Source organism: Trichechus manatus, unplaced genomic scaffold, assembly GCF_000243295.1.
Source record: "Trichechus manatus latirostris isolate Lorelei unplaced genomic scaffold, TriManLat1.0 scaffold00120, whole genome shotgun sequence".
In the NCBI taxonomy this organism is placed as follows: domain Eukaryota; kingdom Metazoa; phylum Chordata; class Mammalia; order Sirenia; family Trichechidae; genus Trichechus; species Trichechus manatus.
In genome coordinates, this window is record NW_004444056.1 from 1,299,999 (window position 1) to 1,317,903 (window position 17,905).

General features: G+C 39.1%; 1 protein-coding gene across 3 annotated transcripts in view; it reads left to right on the top strand.

The window, feature by feature from the left end:
* Window positions 1-17,905, top strand: part of ZNF484 (zinc finger protein 484) — a 162,728-nt gene that overhangs the window by 65,863 nt on the left and 78,960 nt on the right. The gene's annotated exons all lie outside the window — the stretch shown is intronic.

Genomic DNA, 17,905 nt, shown 5'->3' on the forward strand with positions numbered 1-17,905 from the left:
ATTTCTGTTATAGCAGCACTAGATGACCAAGACAGTGTCAGAACAGTATATTCAACAATAACCCTTTTATAAGTGTATTAACAGGTTTTCTATTATTATCTTCTCACACAAAATAATTGCATATGAATTCAGATTCTGAATTAGTAGAGCTGGGATGGGATCTGAGAGCCTGTATTTCTCAAAAATTTTCGTGGTTAAACCTATTTATTGTAAAATAAAAACAGAAAATCCATAAAAAAATTTTTTTTCGTGGGATGTCAATGCTTATCTAAGGACTGACCTCTGAAGAAAGGTTTTGAGGTTTTATCGTGAATGAGTGTTGAATTTTGCCAAATACTCTTTCTTAATCAATGTACATGATCATGTGATTTTTTTTTCTTTAACTTGTTGATATGGTAGATTACACTGATTGATAGTTGACTATTGAATAAACCCCATTTGGTGATAGTATATAATTCTTTTTGTATATTGTTGAATTGTATTTGCTAATATTTTGTTAAGGGTTTTTGCACCATCATCACGAAGAATATATATATATATGTATACATATATATGTATATGTATGTTTTTTGAGGGGGTACTATTCTTGGTTTTGAATCAGAGTAATATTGGCCCCGTAAAATGAGTTGGAATGCATTGCTTTATCTTGATTATTCTGGAAGGGATTGTGTATAATTTGTGTTTCCTTTTCTATACAGTCTTATAATTTTTGTATCATGATAATTCTGGCCTCATAGAATAAATTGGGAAGTTTTCCTTCCTCTTCTATTTTTGGGAAAAGATTATGTAGACTAGATGTTAATCCTTTAAACATTTGTTAGAATCTCCAGAGAAATCATCTGGGCTTAGATATTTCTTTATTGGAAATTTCAAAATTACCAATTCAATTTCTTTAACAGTTATATGACTGTTCAGATGATCTATTTTATAAATAGATTAATTAAAAATGCAAATTGTTCATTTTATTTTATTTTGGGATAGGTGTGGTAGTTTCCGCGTTTTGAAGAACTGGTTTGTTTCCTATAGGTTGTCAAATTTACTTTCTTTTTACATTCAACTTACGTATATTACTGTACACCTACTCTTCATTTATTGTCTATCTCATTATCCAATATTTCGTATTTACGACAATAGTAAAAAATCTACTGGTCAACTATTTTGCAAATTAAGGACGTACATCTGGCAGTAATGAACGCTGAGGTGTGAGGTGAGAGTAACGCTGGCTATGATGGTTAAGGTTATGTGTCGATTTGGCTGAGCCATGATTCTCAGTGGTTTGGCAGTTATGGAATGATGTAATTTGGCAGTTATGTAATGATGTAGTCCTTCTCCATTTTGTGATCTGATGTGGTCATCCTCCGTTTTTGCAGAATGCCAATTTTTGCCTAACAACCTGGTCTTTGGAACCTAACTAACCATGTTGATAATTTGGGAGTAGGTGTATTTGAAGTGAGTTTCTTTAGGCAGCATATAGATGGGTCATGTGTTTTTATCCACACTGTCAATTTCTGTCTTTCATTGGTATATTTAAATTATCTACATTTACTGTTATTACTGAGTAGTTAAGGCTTAAGCCTGCCATTTTATTTTTTTGTGCTGTCTTTGTTCTTTTTTTATTTCTTTTTAAACTGACTTTCTCTGGATTCACCTGTTGCCATCGAGTTGATTCCAACTCACAGTGACCCTATAAGACAGAGTAGAACGCCCCATAAGGTTTCCCGGGCTGTAATCTTTATGCCACATCCTTCTGCTGTGGAACGGTTGGTGGATTCCAACTGCTGACCTTTCAGTTAGCAGCCAAGTGTCTAACCACTGCACAACCAGGTCTCCTGTGTCTGGATTACTTGAACAGATTTTGGAATTCCGTTTTAATTCACAATTTAGAATTTTACACTCAAACAAACTCCATTTGTGTTTTTCACTGCCATCAACTCAGCCCTCAACTCATGGTGACCTCATGCACAACAGAATTAAACACTGCCCAGTCCTTGTGTCATCCTCATGTTTGGTTTTGGATTGGACTATTGTGATCCATACAATTTTCATTGATTTATTTTTGGAAGTAGATCACCAGGCTTTTATTGTTAGTCCATCTTAATCTGGGTGATTCTCTGAAACCTGATCTGCATCATAGCAACATGTAAGCCTCCACTGACAGAAAGGTTGTGGCAGCTTATGAAGTGCATTGGCTAGAGATTGAACCCTGGTCTCCTGCGTGGATATTAAGAATTCTGCCACTGAACCACCACTGTTCCCAAACTCCATTTAGTGAGGGTAAAATAAAGACATCTGCATACATGCAATGTCCCCCAAAATTTTACTTCCCACACACAATTCTAGAGAGCTACTAGAGGATATACCCTAAAAATGAAAGCAAATTCAAGAAAGAGCCAGAAAACTGCTAAACTTTGTTGGTGTGTATAGTCAAAAGGGTTCTATGCTACAGTGGTGCCCTCTTACCTGTCATTAAGAGAGAGTGTGCTATCAGTCTTTCTCCATTGAGTATGATGTTGGCTGCAGGTTTTTCATAAATGGCCTTTATAAAATTGAGAGATTTCCCTTTTCTATTTCTATCTTGTTGAGTGTTTTTACAGTGAAAGGGTGTTGAATTTTGTCAAATGCCTCTTCTGCATCGATTAAGATGATTATGGGCTCTTTTCCCTAATTCTGTTAATATGGTATATTACATTGATTTTGACTGTGCAAAAGCATTTGCCTGGATCATAACAAATTATGGATAACATTGTGAAGAATGGGAATTTCAGAACACTTAATTGTGCTCATGAGGAAACTATGCATAGACCAAGAGGGAGTCGTTCGAACAGAACAAAGGGATAGTTAGTGGTTTAAAATCAGGAAAGACGTGCTTCGGGGTTGTATCCTTTCACCATACTTATTCAGTCTGTATGCTGAGCAAATAATCTGAGAAGCTGGACTATATGAAAAAGAATGTAGCATCAGGACTGGTGGAAAACTTACTAACAACCTGTGATATGCAGATAACACAACCTTGCTTGTGGAAAGTGAAGAGGACTTGAAGCACTTACTGCTGAAGATCAAAGACTACAGCCTTCAGTATGGATTACATCTCAACATAAAGCAAACAAAAATTCTCACAAGCAGACCAATAAGCAACATCATGATAAATGAAGAAAAGACTGAAGTTGTCAAGATTTCATTTTACTTGGATCCACAAGCAACGCCCATGGAAGCAGCAGTCAAGAAATCAAACGATGTATTGCATTGAGCAAATCTTCTGCAAAAGACCTCTTTAAAGTGTTAAAAAGCAAAGATGTCACTTTGAGCACTATGGTGCACCTGAACCAAGCCATGGTGTTTTCAGTTGCCTCATACGCATGTGAAAGCTGGGCAGTGAATAAGGAAAACCGAAGAAGAATTGATGCCTTTGAATTATGGTGTTGGCAAAGACTATTGAATATACCATGGACTGCCAAAAGAACGAACACATCTGTCTTGGAAGAAGCACAACCAGAATACTCCTTAGAAGCAAGGGTGGTGAGACATCATCTTATGTACTTTGGACATGTTACTAGGAGGGACCAGTCCTTGGAGAAGGACATCCTGCTTGGTAAAGTAGAGGGTCTGCGAAAAAGAGGAAGACTCTCAAGGAGATGGTTTGACATTGGCTGTGCATTGGCTGCAATGATGAGCCTTAAGCATAGCAATGATGGTGCATGACCGGGCAGTGTTTTGTTCTGTTGTACATAGGGTTGCTTTGAGTCTGAGCTAACTTGACGGCACCTAACAAAATTACATTGATTGATATTCTAATATTAAACCATCCTTGCATTCCTGAGGTATATTCCACCTGATCATGATGTATAATCCTTTTAATATGTTTTTGGATTCAGTTTGCTAGTATTTTGTTAAGTATTTTTGCATCTGTAGTTTTCTTGTTCTTCTCTGGCTTTGGTATCAGGGTAATGCTTGCCTCATAGAATGAGTTCAAAGGTGTTCCCTCCTCTTCTATTTAAGTAGGATTGGGGTCTATACTTTTATAAATGTTTGATAGAATTCCCTAGTAAAGCCATCTGGTCAATGACTTTTTGTTGGAGGTTTTTAATTACTGTTACAATCTGTTCACTTGTAATGGGTCTGTTGAGATCAGTTCTTTCTTCTTGAGTCAATATAAGGAATTTAGGTGTTTCAAGAAATTTGTCCATTTTGCCTAAGTTATCTAATTTGTTGGCCTACAGCTGTTCATGGTATTCCCTTATAATCTATTTTATTTCCATAGAGTAGGTCATAATGTTCCCAATTTTGTCTTTCATTTTAGATATCTGCATCTTCACTCTCTTTTTCCTAGTCAGTCTAGCCAAAGGTTTGTAGATTTTATTGATCTTTTCAGATAGTGAACTACTAGTTTTGTTGATTATCACTTTTCTATTCTCTATTTCATTTATTTTTGCTCTGATCTTTATTATTTCCTTTCTTCTGGTAACCTTAGGTTCAGTTTGCTCTTCCTTTTCTAGTTTCTCAAGTTTAGAGTTCAGTCGTTAGTTTGAGATTTTTGCTGTTTATTAATATAGGCTTTTATTGGTATAAATTTCCCTCTGAGTACTGCCTTCACTGCATCCTGTAAGTTTTAGTATACTGTATTTTCATTCTCATTTGACTAAGTATTTTTCAGTTTTTCTCTTGATTTCTTTTACCCATTGGTTGTTTAGTAGTGTGTCACTTAGTTTCCACATTTGTGCATTTTCCAGGTTTCATTGTTATTATTTTCTAGCTTCATTCCATTGTGATCAGAAAAGATACTTTGTATGATTTTAATTGTTTGAAAGTATTGAGACTTGCTTTGTGTTCTAAGATATGATCTATCCTAGAGAATGTTCCATGTGCACTGTAGAAGAATGTATATTGTGCTGTTGTTGGATGAAGTGGTCTATATATGTCTTTTAGGTCTAATTGGGTAATAGAGTTGTTCCAGTCTTCTATTTCCCTATTAATCTTCTTTCTGTCTCTCTCTTTTTTTAAATTATTGTCATGGTTTGAATTATGTCCCCCAAAAAATATGTGTATCAGTTGGGCTGGGCCATGATTCCCAGAATTGTGTGGTTGGCCTCCATTTTATGATTGTAATTTTACGTTAAAGAGGATTAGGGTAGGATTGTAACACCACCCTTACCCAGGTCATATCCCTGATCCAAAGTAAAGGGAGTTTCCCTGGGGTGTGGCCTGCACCACCTTTGATAGCTCAAGAGATAAAAGGAAACAGAAGCAAGCAGAGAGTTGGGGGGACCTCATACCATCAAGAAAGCAGTGCCAGGAGCAGAGCGTGTCCTTTGGACCGGGGTCCCTGTGCCGAGCAGCTTCTAGTCTGGGGGAATACTGACGAGAAGAAGGCTGAGAGAGAGAAAAAGCCTTCCCCTGGAGCTGATGCCCTGAATTTGGACTTTTAGCCTACTTTAACTGTGAGGAAATAAACTTCTCTTTGTTAAAACAATCCACTTGTGGTATTTCTGTTATAGCAGAACTAGATGACTATCAAAAGTGGTGTATTAAAGTCTCTGCAGTGTGATGGATTGCTTTTGTGTGGCCTTTCTTGCCATAGTCTCGTAACTCCCACCCAAATGATTGGGTGGGACTGTGCAAATAAGGTAATTGTGACCTACCAAGGGGATTGGGGAGCTCTGGTGGCACAGTGGATAAGAGCTCGGCTGCTAACCAAGAGGTTGGCAGTTTAAATCCACCAGCCACTCCTGGGAAACCCTATGGGGTAGTTCTACTCTGTTCTCTCGGGTTGCTATGAGTCTGAATTGACTTGATGGCAACGGGTTTGGTTTTTTGATTAAGAGTACTAGTCACTTTTACCATCCCACTAAGCTTAAAAGAGATCCAATTTCAGAGCAGGGAGAGGATCTTTCCACCACCAAGGAAATACAGCCAGGAGTGGAGTGCATCCTTTGAACCCAAGATCCCTGCACTGAGAAGCTCCTGGAACCAGGAGACAGAGAAAGAGAGTGAGCTGTAACACCGAAGATGGTGAGAAGCAGTGGCAGAGAAACGGCAGCAGGATACGTCGCAGTGGGCTTCCTAGCCCGTGGAGTGAGAAAGCTGAGTGCCTTTGGGCAGGAGGCTTACTGGTGGAGTAGGGTGCCTCTGGCCACTTGGCAGAGTTAGGTTTGCTAACCCATAGAGCTAGAGCTGAGCACCTTCGGGCCAAGGCTTATTGGCAGAGTGGGGTGCGTTTGAGCACTTATTGGCAGAGCTAAAAGCTTTGTAACTAACACTTGCCCGAGGAGGGCTGAAGCTGAGGGCCAGAGAAGCGTGCCTGCGGCCACCACTGAAAAGAGGCTGTCCTGATGGAAGAACTGTATCTGAGCATTCCTGAACCTGAATTGTAACCTGTTACTTCCCTAATCAACCCAGTAATCACGAGTATTGTCTGTGAGTTCAATTTGGCCGTTGGAATGAATTATCAAACAAGCAAAGAAGTAGAGTGCCATGGGATAGATGGTTGGTGTCACAATTGGTAAAGATGGGGGAGAGAGGAGGCATGTCTGACCTCTGCCTCATAAAAATCAGCCTTGGGCTGTTGATCTTGATTCTCCTTCCCCCTTATGAAGTTAGGAAAGGTCAGACGCTGCCCTTGCCACGCTATTTTTACAGTCTCCCAACTATTATTGTGGAGTTGTCTATTTCTTCCTTCAGTTCTGTCTGTCTGCTTTACAAATTTTGGGTTAGGTGTTAATATTTATAATAGTTATGTCTTCTTGATGAATTGTCCCTTTTATTATTATGTAGTGTCCTTCTTTGTTTCTTATAATAGATTTTGACTTAAAATCTATTGTCTGATATTAAAATTCCCAAACCTGCTCTCTTTTGGGTTCTGTTTGCATGAAATGTTTTCTTCCATCCTTGCACTTTCAGTTTATATGTGTCTTTGTGCCTGAGGTGTGTCTCTGGTAGATAGCATATAGATGGGTCATGTTTTTGTATTCAGTGTACCACTGTCTGTCTTTTAGTTGGAGCTTTAATCTACTTACATTTATGATAATTACTGATAAAGGAGTAATTCTGCCATTTTGTTGTTTTTTGTGTGTCTTATACTGTCTTTGTTCCACTCCACTTTTTCTCCAGCGCTGATTTCTTTCGTGCATAGATTTTTTGTGTGCATGTGCTGAACCATTTTGTTTCCCTTCTTTCTTTCTAATAATATTTTATTGTGTTTTCAGTGAAGATTTACACAGCAGTTTAGGTTCCCATTCAGCAATTTCTACACAAGTTGTTCATTGACGTTGGTTACATTCTTCACAATGCTTGAACATTCTCATTATTTCCATTCTGGTTGTTCTGTTTCCATTAATCTAGTTTCCCTGCCCACTTATCTTTGTTTTAAAGTAATTGTTGACCATTGGTCCCTTCTGTCTTTTGTGTATCATTTTTTAATTTACTTTCTTTATGGTTACTTTTAGGATTACATTTAATAACTTATAACAACTGGGCTTATATTGATACCAATGTAAGTAACATACAATCTATACCTATGCCACTCCCCAACCCCCGTTTATGTTGTTGTTTACACTAATTACATCTTTATACCTAGATTTGCTATAATTTAAATTTAACTTTATTTTATTTTATTATTATATGTGTATCTTGTTTGTTCCTTTATTTTTATCTTATTTTATTATTTGTCAACCAACAATGCCTTAATTCTGGCTTTTATATTTGTCAAGCCATTTCCTTTAGTAGTAGTTTTTCCCCCTATCTGTACAACTTCAAGTTACTGTCAAGTGTCCTTGATTTTCCTTCTGGAGGACACTCTTTAGCATTTCATATAGGGCTAGTGTGATGGTAACAAATTCCATCAGCTTTTGTTTATCTGGGAACATCTTAATTTCACCCTCATTGTTGAATGACAGTTTTGCCACATATAGTATTCTTGGTTGACAATTCTTTTCTTTTAGCAGTGTCTTTTTTCCTGCATGGTTTCTGCAGGGAAATTGGCACTTAATCTTATTGAAGACCTTGTGAATGTGATTCTTGGCTTCTCTTGTGCTGCTCTCAAAATTTTCTCTTTGTCCTTGGTTTTTGAGTTTGATTATAATATGCCTTGGTGTGGCTCTATTTAGATTTATCCTAATTGGAGTTTGTTGGGCATCTTGAATGTATACGTTCTTGTCTTTCACCATATTTGGGATTTTTTCAGCCATTATTTCTTTGAAAATTCTTTCTGCACCTTTCGCTGTCTTCTCCTTCTAGGACTTTCATTATGCATATATTATTCTGTTTGATGGTGTGCCACAGATCCGTTAGACTTTGCTCATTTTTCTTTATTCTTTTTTCTTTTTGCTTCTCAGACTGAACAGTTTCAATTGCCAGATGTTTGAGTTCACTGATTTCTTCCTTCTGCCAATTCAAATCTGCTCCTAAGTCCTTCCAGAGAATCGTTCATTTCTATTATTATACTTTACAGCTCCAGTATTCCTATTTTTAAATTTCTATCTCTTTATTGAAATTTTTATTTTGTTCTTAGATCGTTTTCCTGATTTCCTTTAGTTCTTTTTCTGTGTGTTCCTTTAACTCTTGGAGCACAATTACTGCTATTTCTCTAAAGTCTTTGTCTAGTGATTCTATTATCTCTTCTGCCTCCGGACAGTTTCTGTCCTCTTATTTTGGTCTTTTGCGTAGGCCAGTGTTTTTCTGCCTTGTCATATGCTTTGTAATTGTTGTTTGTAATAGGGATATTAAGGTATTTTACTGCGGTTACTCTGGAGATTTGATTCTTCCCATCTCTAGAGTTTGCGCTTCTTCTCTTTATTATTGTTGTTATTATTATTTTAAATTATTGATGGTTGTATTTCTTTGCTTCACTTCCAGACTCTCCATCTGGGTTCACCTGATATTGTTCCTTTCCCATTAGTTTCTCTGTCTGAGGCAATGGCCATTACCATTTTACCTCTAGGTTCCCTGAGTAGGAGGATGCTTCAGCACCAACCTGTATGACTTGTAACTTGTTGTGGTCACTTTCCCTAAAGATACTGGGAACACTGACTATATTACCCTTGCTCCAGACTCCCTCCATCCCAAAGTATGCTGGCTATGCCTCTCCAGCACCAGCCCCTCATTTGGGAATACCAGATGTTTCTGATAGCTCACCACAAATCCAACCCCTGTGCCCTTGTTCATGCATCTCTGGCACTAGACCCCCCACCATCCATGAGCTGCAACTGTTGCAGATGTACCCCAAGATTCCTGTTCCAGGAATGTTGACTGTGCTAAAGCAGACTCAGAGTTCCACCCTGGAAGCAGCAGCTGTTGCCAGTTTACCATGTGGTCACTGTTCATGAGCTGCAGCCAAGTCTATACGCACCTCATTGCTTCTTTTTGGGATCCACAGGATGCTACAAGTTACATTGTGCTTACTGAGCCCTTCTGTCCCAGGTCTGACTACTTGGGTGCTTTGGTCCACACTGTCCTCATCCAGTCTCTCTTTCCTGAGCCCGAGTGTTCAGAAACTCAAGGTCTCACTGTACTTGCAGAGCTACTTCTCCCCAGGTCCAGCTTCTCATTGCCTTCACCATGTCCTGGCTGTTCAGAAAGTCCAAGCTGCACTGCGCTCAGTATGCCGCTTTCTCCTGAATCCTACATAGTCCCAGGCTTCCAGCATGCCAGATCACCCTTTCTTAGGTCTGACTACTCAGTCATTCTTACCCAAGTTGCATTTACTGGTGCCTGGCTGTTCGCAAAGTCTTGGCCTTACTGTGCTCCGCACACCACTCCCTCCCAGGACTCCTGCAGCTCCAGGATTGTGGTGTACCAAGGCACCCTTTCTTAGATCTGCTTGCTCAGACTTCCCTGGCTGTGGTACCTTCACTGTGGCCTGGCTGTTTGCAAATTCCAGGCCTCTCTGCACCCCACACAGTGCTCCTTCCTGGGACCCATGCTACCCCAGGCTTGTGATGAGCCAGGGTGCCCTTTCTTTAGGTCTGCATGCAGGGGCTTCTCTGCCCATGGTGCCATCACCAGGGCCTGGCTGTTTGCAAAGTCCCTGCCTTACTGTGCTCTACACAGCACTTCTTCTTAGGACCCACTGTGTCCCAAATCTGTGGTTTTCCTCAGCACCCTTTCTTAGGTTTGCTTACTTAGGCTTTTTTGCCCAGGGTAGCTTCACTGGGACCTGGCTGTTTGCAAACTTCAGGCCTCACTGTGCTCTGTGCAGGTTGCTGCTGCCCCACGATGATAGCTCTGTGTTTGGGAGGAGAGTAAGGTGAAGATGCTTTGCGAACCTCTGCTCTCCCACAGTCAGTATGTTGTCTTTACTTGATTCAGTGTTGCCTTTGGTCCTCCAACACTTTTTCTGATACCCAGAGTTATGAGAGTACCAATTTTATCAATATTTGCTTGTTTTCTTCTATGACAGTTATGGGGGTTCAAGGTATGCTTACATTGCCATCTTGCTCTGCCTCTTGCCCATTTTTTTAATTGTTGTAAAAATATATATAACACACATTTGCTAATTCAATGTTTTTCATACGTACAATTTAGTGACACCAATTACATTAATCATGTTGTGCAACTATCACCAATGTCTGTTGCCAAATTTTCTATCCCTATAAACAGAAACTCCATGCTTCCTAAACAATGATTCCCCCTTTCCCTCTCCCACCTGCCACTGGTAACCACAATAAACTTTACCCATTGCCTTCGAGTCGATTCCAACTCATAGTGACCCTATAGGACAGAGTAGAACTGCTTCATAGGGTTTCCAAGGAGCACTTGGTGGGTTCAAACTGTCAGCTTTTTGGTTAGCAACTGAACTCTTAACCATTATGCCACCGGGGTTTCCCGATAGACTTTGGTCTCTATGTATGTGCATGTTCTTGTTATTTCATATAAGTGCAATCATACCGTATTTGTCCTTTTGTGATGGACTTTACTTCACTTAGCATGTTTTCAGGGTTCATCCATGTTGTTGCATGTATTGGGACTTCATTTCTGTTTATGGCTGATAATATTCCCTTGTATGTACATATCACATTTTGTTTATCCGGTCATCTGTTGATGTACATTTAGGCTGTTTCCACTTTTTGGCTATTGTAAATAATGCTGCAGTAACCATTATTGTACATGTGTTTGTTTGCATCACCACTTTCAAATCTCTTGGGTATATATGTGGAGTCCCTTGATGGTGCAAGCTGGTTCCTATACGGAGCTCGGCTGCTAACCAAAAGGTTGATGGTTAGAGTTCACACAGAAGCACCTCAGAGGAAAGGTTGGTGATCTATTTCTGAAATATCAGCCATTGAAAACTCTGTGGAGTACAGTTCTACTCTGACACATATGATGTCACTATGAGTCAGAATAGACTCCAAGGCAACTGGTTGGTTGGTTTGTTTAGAGAGGTATATACATGAGGGTTGGAATTGCTGGTTTATATGGTGTTCTATGGTTAACGTTCAAGGAACCACCAAACTGTTTTCCACAGTGCCTGTACCATTTTTCATTCCCCCCAGCAATGGATAAAGGTTCTAATTGTCCACATCCTCACTAATATTTGTTGTTTTCTTTCTCTTTCCCTAGTTGGGGTAAAGTGGTATCTCATTGTGGTTTTGACTTGTATCTTCCAAGTGGCTAATGATGTTGAGCATCTTTTATGTGCTTGTTGGCTATTTGTATATTTTCTTTGCCCATTTTTTTGGAAACCCTTGTTAGTGGTTAAGAGCTACAGCTACTAACCAAAAGGTCAGCATTTCGAATCCACCAGGCGTTCCTTGGAAACCCTTTGGGGCAGTTCTGCTCAGTCCTTTAGGGTCACTATAAGCTGCAGTCGACTCGGCTTTTTGGTTTTGGTTTTGCCCGTTTTTTTATTGGGTTGTTTGTGTTTTTGTTATTGGTGTTATTTACATATTCTGGATATTAGACTCTTTTTTAAAATTGTGATTTAGGTAAAAGTTTACAGAGCAAATTAGTTTCTCATTCAAAATTTATACACAAATTGTTTCATGTCATTGGCTACAATTCCAGATTGTGTCAGCACTCTCCCCCTTTCCCTTTCCACCCTAGGTTCACCGTGAACATTTGTCCAGTTTTCTTGTCCCCTCCTGCCTTTTCGTCTTTGTTCCTGGACAGATGTTGCCCGTTTGATCTCATATACGGCTGGCTGACCTCCAACATTCCGTGTTACTCCTCTTTCACTGCTTTTTTTATTCCTTTCAGCCAGTGTTCAGTTCAGTCCTTAGACTTTGTTTTTGATGTTCAGTCTTCTTGGATTGTTATCTGCTTCTGTTTTGATTGGTTTTTTGGGTTTTTGATGCAGGAGGACATTACGGTGCGCATGACTAAGTGACCATCTTGACTCCACCTCCTAAACACTTTTCTGATATATGGTTCCCAAAAGTTTTTTCCAGGTCTGTAAGTTATTAAAGTCCTTTATTAAACAAAAGTTTTTTATTTTGATCAAGTCCAGTATATGTATTTTATCTTTTGCTGTGAGTGCTTTTGGTGTCGTATCTAAAAATCCATTGTTAAGAAGTGCCGAAGGAATATCCCTATATTTTCTTCTAGGAGTTTTATGGTTTTAGTTGTTAAATGTAGGTCCTTGATCCATTTGGAGTTAATTTTCATATATGATATGAGGTATGGGTCCAGCTTCATTCTTCTGCATGTGGATATCCAGTTGTTCCAGCACCGTTCATTAAAGAGACTAATCTTTTCCCATTGTATGGACTTAGCACCCTTATCAAAAATCAGTTGACTGTTGATATATGTGTTTATTTCTGGACTCTCAATTCTGTTCTCTTGGTCTGTGTATCTACCTGAACAAGACTGTTTGATTACTGTAGTTTTATAGTATGTTTTGAAACCAGGAATTTTGAGTTTTCCTACTTTGTTCTTTTTTTGTCAAGATTGCTTTGACTATTTGGGATTATTTGCAGTTCCACGTAAGTTAGAGGATTGGCTTTTCCATTTCTGCAAGGAAGGCTTTTGGATTTTTGGTAGGACTTGCACTGAATCTATAGATCACTTTGGGTAGTATTGGCATCTTAACAGTGTTGACCATTGGCGTCTTAACAATGTTCCAATCCATGAACACTAAATGTCTTTCCATTTATTTAGATCTTCTTTAATCTTTTTAACAGTGTTTTATAATTTTCATTGTATAAGTAAAGGATAACTTTGAACTGAAGAATCAGCGTCAAGTTGGTTCCTATGAGGTGTAGGTCAAGTATATCCCACTATTTAATTTCTCCATTATCTCTGACACCAACTGCTCTTCCCTCAGCACTCTTTTTTTCTGTTGGGTTCAATAACTTGCTGTAATGTTTCACAGAGCCCGCAGACTATACTTAGGGTATCTGGTTTATTGGGGTAGAAGAATAACTCAGGAATAACTAGATATGAACATGATACAACACAGGATCCACATCAGGAAGAGGCACACAGGCAAGATCTAAAAAGGCCCTCTAAGCAGAGATCATGTCCCTCCCTTTGTCAGTCAGGAAGCTTTTGGCCAGGACAGCCCTTGGAGCAGAAATGCCCCCTGCTGGTGCAGCTCTTGGGATAGAAATGCTCCCTGTCTTCTCCCAGCTGCCACCATTCTGGGCTGGTGCTGCTACTTTGGGCCACACTCTTCCACTGCCTCTGGGCCAAGCTTGTCAGCTGCCTATGGGCTAGGCTCTGCCGCTGCCTCTGGGCCAGTGTCTGCTGCTGCTTCTGATCCAGGCTGTACTTCTTCTCTCTTGGCTGGTAGGCCCCCCTTTTCTTGGTTGGTACTGCTTCCTGGCTGTTCAGCTGTCAGTTGCCACTGCTGTCAACTGGCCTAGGTCTTAACCAGTACAGCTCTGCCTGGCACAGCTCTCTGCCAGGTGTGAGAAGAGTAACAGCGCAAGGCTTCCAAATCTTGAAGTAATGTGTTATCCTTCCTGGCTCTAGTCAACCAGGAAGCCCCATCTGAGCTTTCATGTTCCAGGGCCGTTTTTTTTTTTTTTTTTAACTGTGGTAAATATATATATAACATAAGAATTTTCAATTTTAACCATTTTTAAGTGTATATTCAATGGTATTAATTACATTCACAATGTTATACAACCATCACCATTATTTATTTTCAAAATTTTCATCATCCCAAACACTAACTCTGTATCCATTAAACAATAACTCCCCATCCCTCTCATCTTCCAGCCCCAGGTAACCACTAATCTACTTTCTGTCTCTATGAATTTTCCAATTCTAGGTATTCCATATACATGAAATAATATATTATTTGTCCTTTACTGTCTGGCTTCTTTCATTTAGCATAATATTTTCAAGGTTCGTCTATGTTGTAGCATGTATCAGAACTTCATTCCTTTTCATGGCTGAATAATATTCCATTGTTTATCCTTTTATCCATTGATGGGCACATGGGTTGTTTCCACATTTTGACTGTTGTAAATAGTGCTGCGATGAATATTCATATTTCATTATATGAATATGCCACATTTTGCTTATCCATTTATCCATTGATAAGTACATGGATGGTTTCCACATACTGACTTTTGTGAATAGTGCTGCAATGAATATTCACATACAAGTATCTATCTGAGTCCCTGTTTTTAATTCTTGTGGGTATATATCTAGGAGTGGAATTGCTGGGTCATAGCCAGAGTCTTTTTGTAGCTGAATTCAAGAAGCGACAGCCTATCACCTTTACCATGTTTGCTTTGTTAGAAATATGTCAGTAGATCCAGTGGACATTCAAGGAAAGGGGATTACCCTGGATCATTGTGAGCCAATATAGAGTCTGCCTACCACAGTCTACTCACTGTTCACAAGCTGAGTGAAGTTGGGCAAGTTACTTAAAGTCTCCATGCCTCAGTTACTCAGTTGTAAAATGGGGTCATAGCAGCTGTCGCACATGGTTGCTGTGAGGGCGATATGCAGTGACATGTGGAACAGCCAACCCTAGTGCTGGCACAAGACAGCTGTGTGCCTCTTCTCTTCCCTTAGCCACAGAAGAACCATGAATTAAACATTTTTCATGACTGTCTCTGCAGGTTAAAAATCTATCCACATAGACTCTGCTTCTTTGGAAGCTCTTTCAGAGAACTCTCCAGATAAAATTATGTTTATGTCAAGGAGCCTGGAATAAAGAGCTTTCTATTTAAAAGCTGCCAACACACATGAGGAGGCAGGATCAGTGTAGTGTTAATAATTACGATGCAGGCATGAAGGTGCCATAGATTATGGAATGCTTGCAGAAAATGAGGCCTTTACCACACGTCTCAGTTATTAGCAAAGTTTCACGTTCAAAATTAGTCAGAAAAGGTAATTAATCGTCAAGGAGTGATTGTAGCCGCGTCATTAACATGACGGATGTTGGTGCAGGCTCACGCTAATGACTTATGGAATTTTCATTTGGGAGATAATCAGAGCAGTTTGGTGGTCAGCAGACAGTCTGAGAATCAATCACAGCGATAGTCAATTTTTTATCATTTATATTTGAAATCTGGAATCTGCATCAGCTTAAACAGAAGTGAGCACCAATGAGGGAAGCTTGGCATCAGCAAAATCCCGAACCCTAGTTGGGCCTATTTAAACCAGTATCCATTTTCATCCCAGTACAGAGCAAACAGAGTCCATCTTGGGGCAGAAGTAGCCACATGCTATTAGCTGTGAGGAAATCACGATTTAGATATTAATTTTTTTAATTGAAGTATTTTATTGTGTTTTCAGTGAAAGTTTACACAGCAAATTAGGTTCCCATTTAACAAGTTCTACACAATTTATTCAGTGACACTAGTTACATTTTTCACAGCGTGTCAACTTTCTCATTATTTCTGTTCCAGTTGTTCTCTTGCCAGTAATCTAGTTTCACTGCCCCCTTGCCTTCTCATTTTTGCCTTTGAGTAAATGTTAACCATTTTGTTTCATATAGATGATTTTTTAAAGGAGCACAGTACTCACAGATAATATTGTTTATTTTATTAGCCAATCTGTTGTTTAGCTACAAGGGTTAGTTTGGTTCAAGGTTGGAAGAGTATATCGGGGCAATAGTCTCAGAGAGTCCTCCAGTCTCAACGGTCCGGTAAGTCTGGACTTTTTTTTTTTTTAAGAATTTGAGTTCTTGTCCATATTTACTTCTGTTCTATCGGGATCCATCTATTGTGTTCCTGATCAGAATGGTCAGTAGTGGTAGCCAACACCGTCTACTATATTTTTTACGAACATAACGGGCGCCGTCTACATTTGTTTGCCAGCCGTGCCCTCCTGGCTGCAAGGTATTTTCGTAAGCGCCACTATGCCATTGTTTTTTTACATGTTGCTGTAAAAAAAATTAGCATAGTGCTTACGAAAATACCTCGCGGATGGAGGGTGTGAGGTGCGGCCGGCAAACAAACGTAGAAGACACATTATTTGCGTTAAAATACAGTAGTTTTTCTGGTCTCAGGTTAGATGAGGTGTAGACTATTAGTCCTGTCGTCTAGTTTTTTCTCTGAGTCTTTGTTTTCCTTCTTTCTCTTTTGCTGTGGACAAGTAGAGACCAAAGCTGTATCTTAGATAGCCGCTTACAAGCTTTTAAGACTCCAGATGCTACTCACCAAGCTAGAATGTAGAACATAAACATTACATACTGTATTATGCCAATTGACTGAGTTGTCCCACGAGACTCTGGTCCTAAGCCTTCAAAGCCCGTAAAGCAATCCCGCAAGATATTTGCATAAATCTAAGAAATGTCCATGTTTGTGCCCCCATGTGCTTTGTGTATATGACTATGTATGTATGCATACACTTACATATATACGTATACACACCTGCATATAGACATTTCTGTATATGCCCACATATATACACACACATACATATCTAGACACTTGTATACATACATACATACACATGTAACCACACGCCTATTTTTTAGTTATTGTTGCACAGTTGTATATATCATAGCATTTACCAAAAATGTCCTTTTTTTCTTGTATACTTCTTAGTGACTTCATTTACTTTGGTCAAGGTGTGCATACTTTACTCACATTCGGTGTTGTATTTCCCATCACCAGAAATAGCAAGTGTCTACTATCTAGAGAGTGATCTCCCCCCACCCCTACCAGATATCCCTGGTAGCCACCAGCGATCTTTGGTTTCAGCATTTATACCTATTCTTGTCGTTTTATAATAGTTCATACAGTATTTGTCCTTTTGTGATTGACTTATTTCACTCAGCATAATGTCCTCCAGATTCATTCATGTTATATTTTGAGAGTTCGTCATTATTCTTTATGGCTGCATAGTACAGTCATGCATCACTTAACGTCCATGATACTTTCTGTAAAATAGGATGTTATGTGATTTGGACGTTGTGTGAACACCATATTATATATAGGCAGTCCCTGGGTTATGGGTTACCTGTTACATTAAAAATTTGAGGTACGCACAATTATTCGTAATAAGAAATGGGTGCTACTTTGCGATGTGCATCAAAACATTTTTATCATTTTTACTGTATTATGTTGAAGATATTTTAGTGTATCTGGAAGTGTTTTTGTAATGTTTTTTATAATAGGAAAATACACTATAAAATACACTTGTTTGTCCTCTTTGGTGAAGTGCCTGTTCATGTCCCTTGCCTATTTTTTAATTGAGTTGTTTGTCTTTTTCTTACTGAGTTGTTGATGTTTTCTATATATTAAAGAGATTAAACCTTTATCAGACCGTTGAGACTGGAGGACTCTCTGAGACTATTGCCCCGATATACTCTTCCAACCTTGAACCAAACTAACCCTTGAAGTTACCTTGTAGCTAACCAACAGATTGGCTAATAAAATAAACAATATTATCTGTGAGTACTGTGCTCCTTTAAAAAATCATCTATATGAAACAAAATGGTTAACATTTACTCAAAGGCAAAAATGAGAAGGCAAGGGGGCAGTGAAACTAGATTACTGGCAAGAGAACA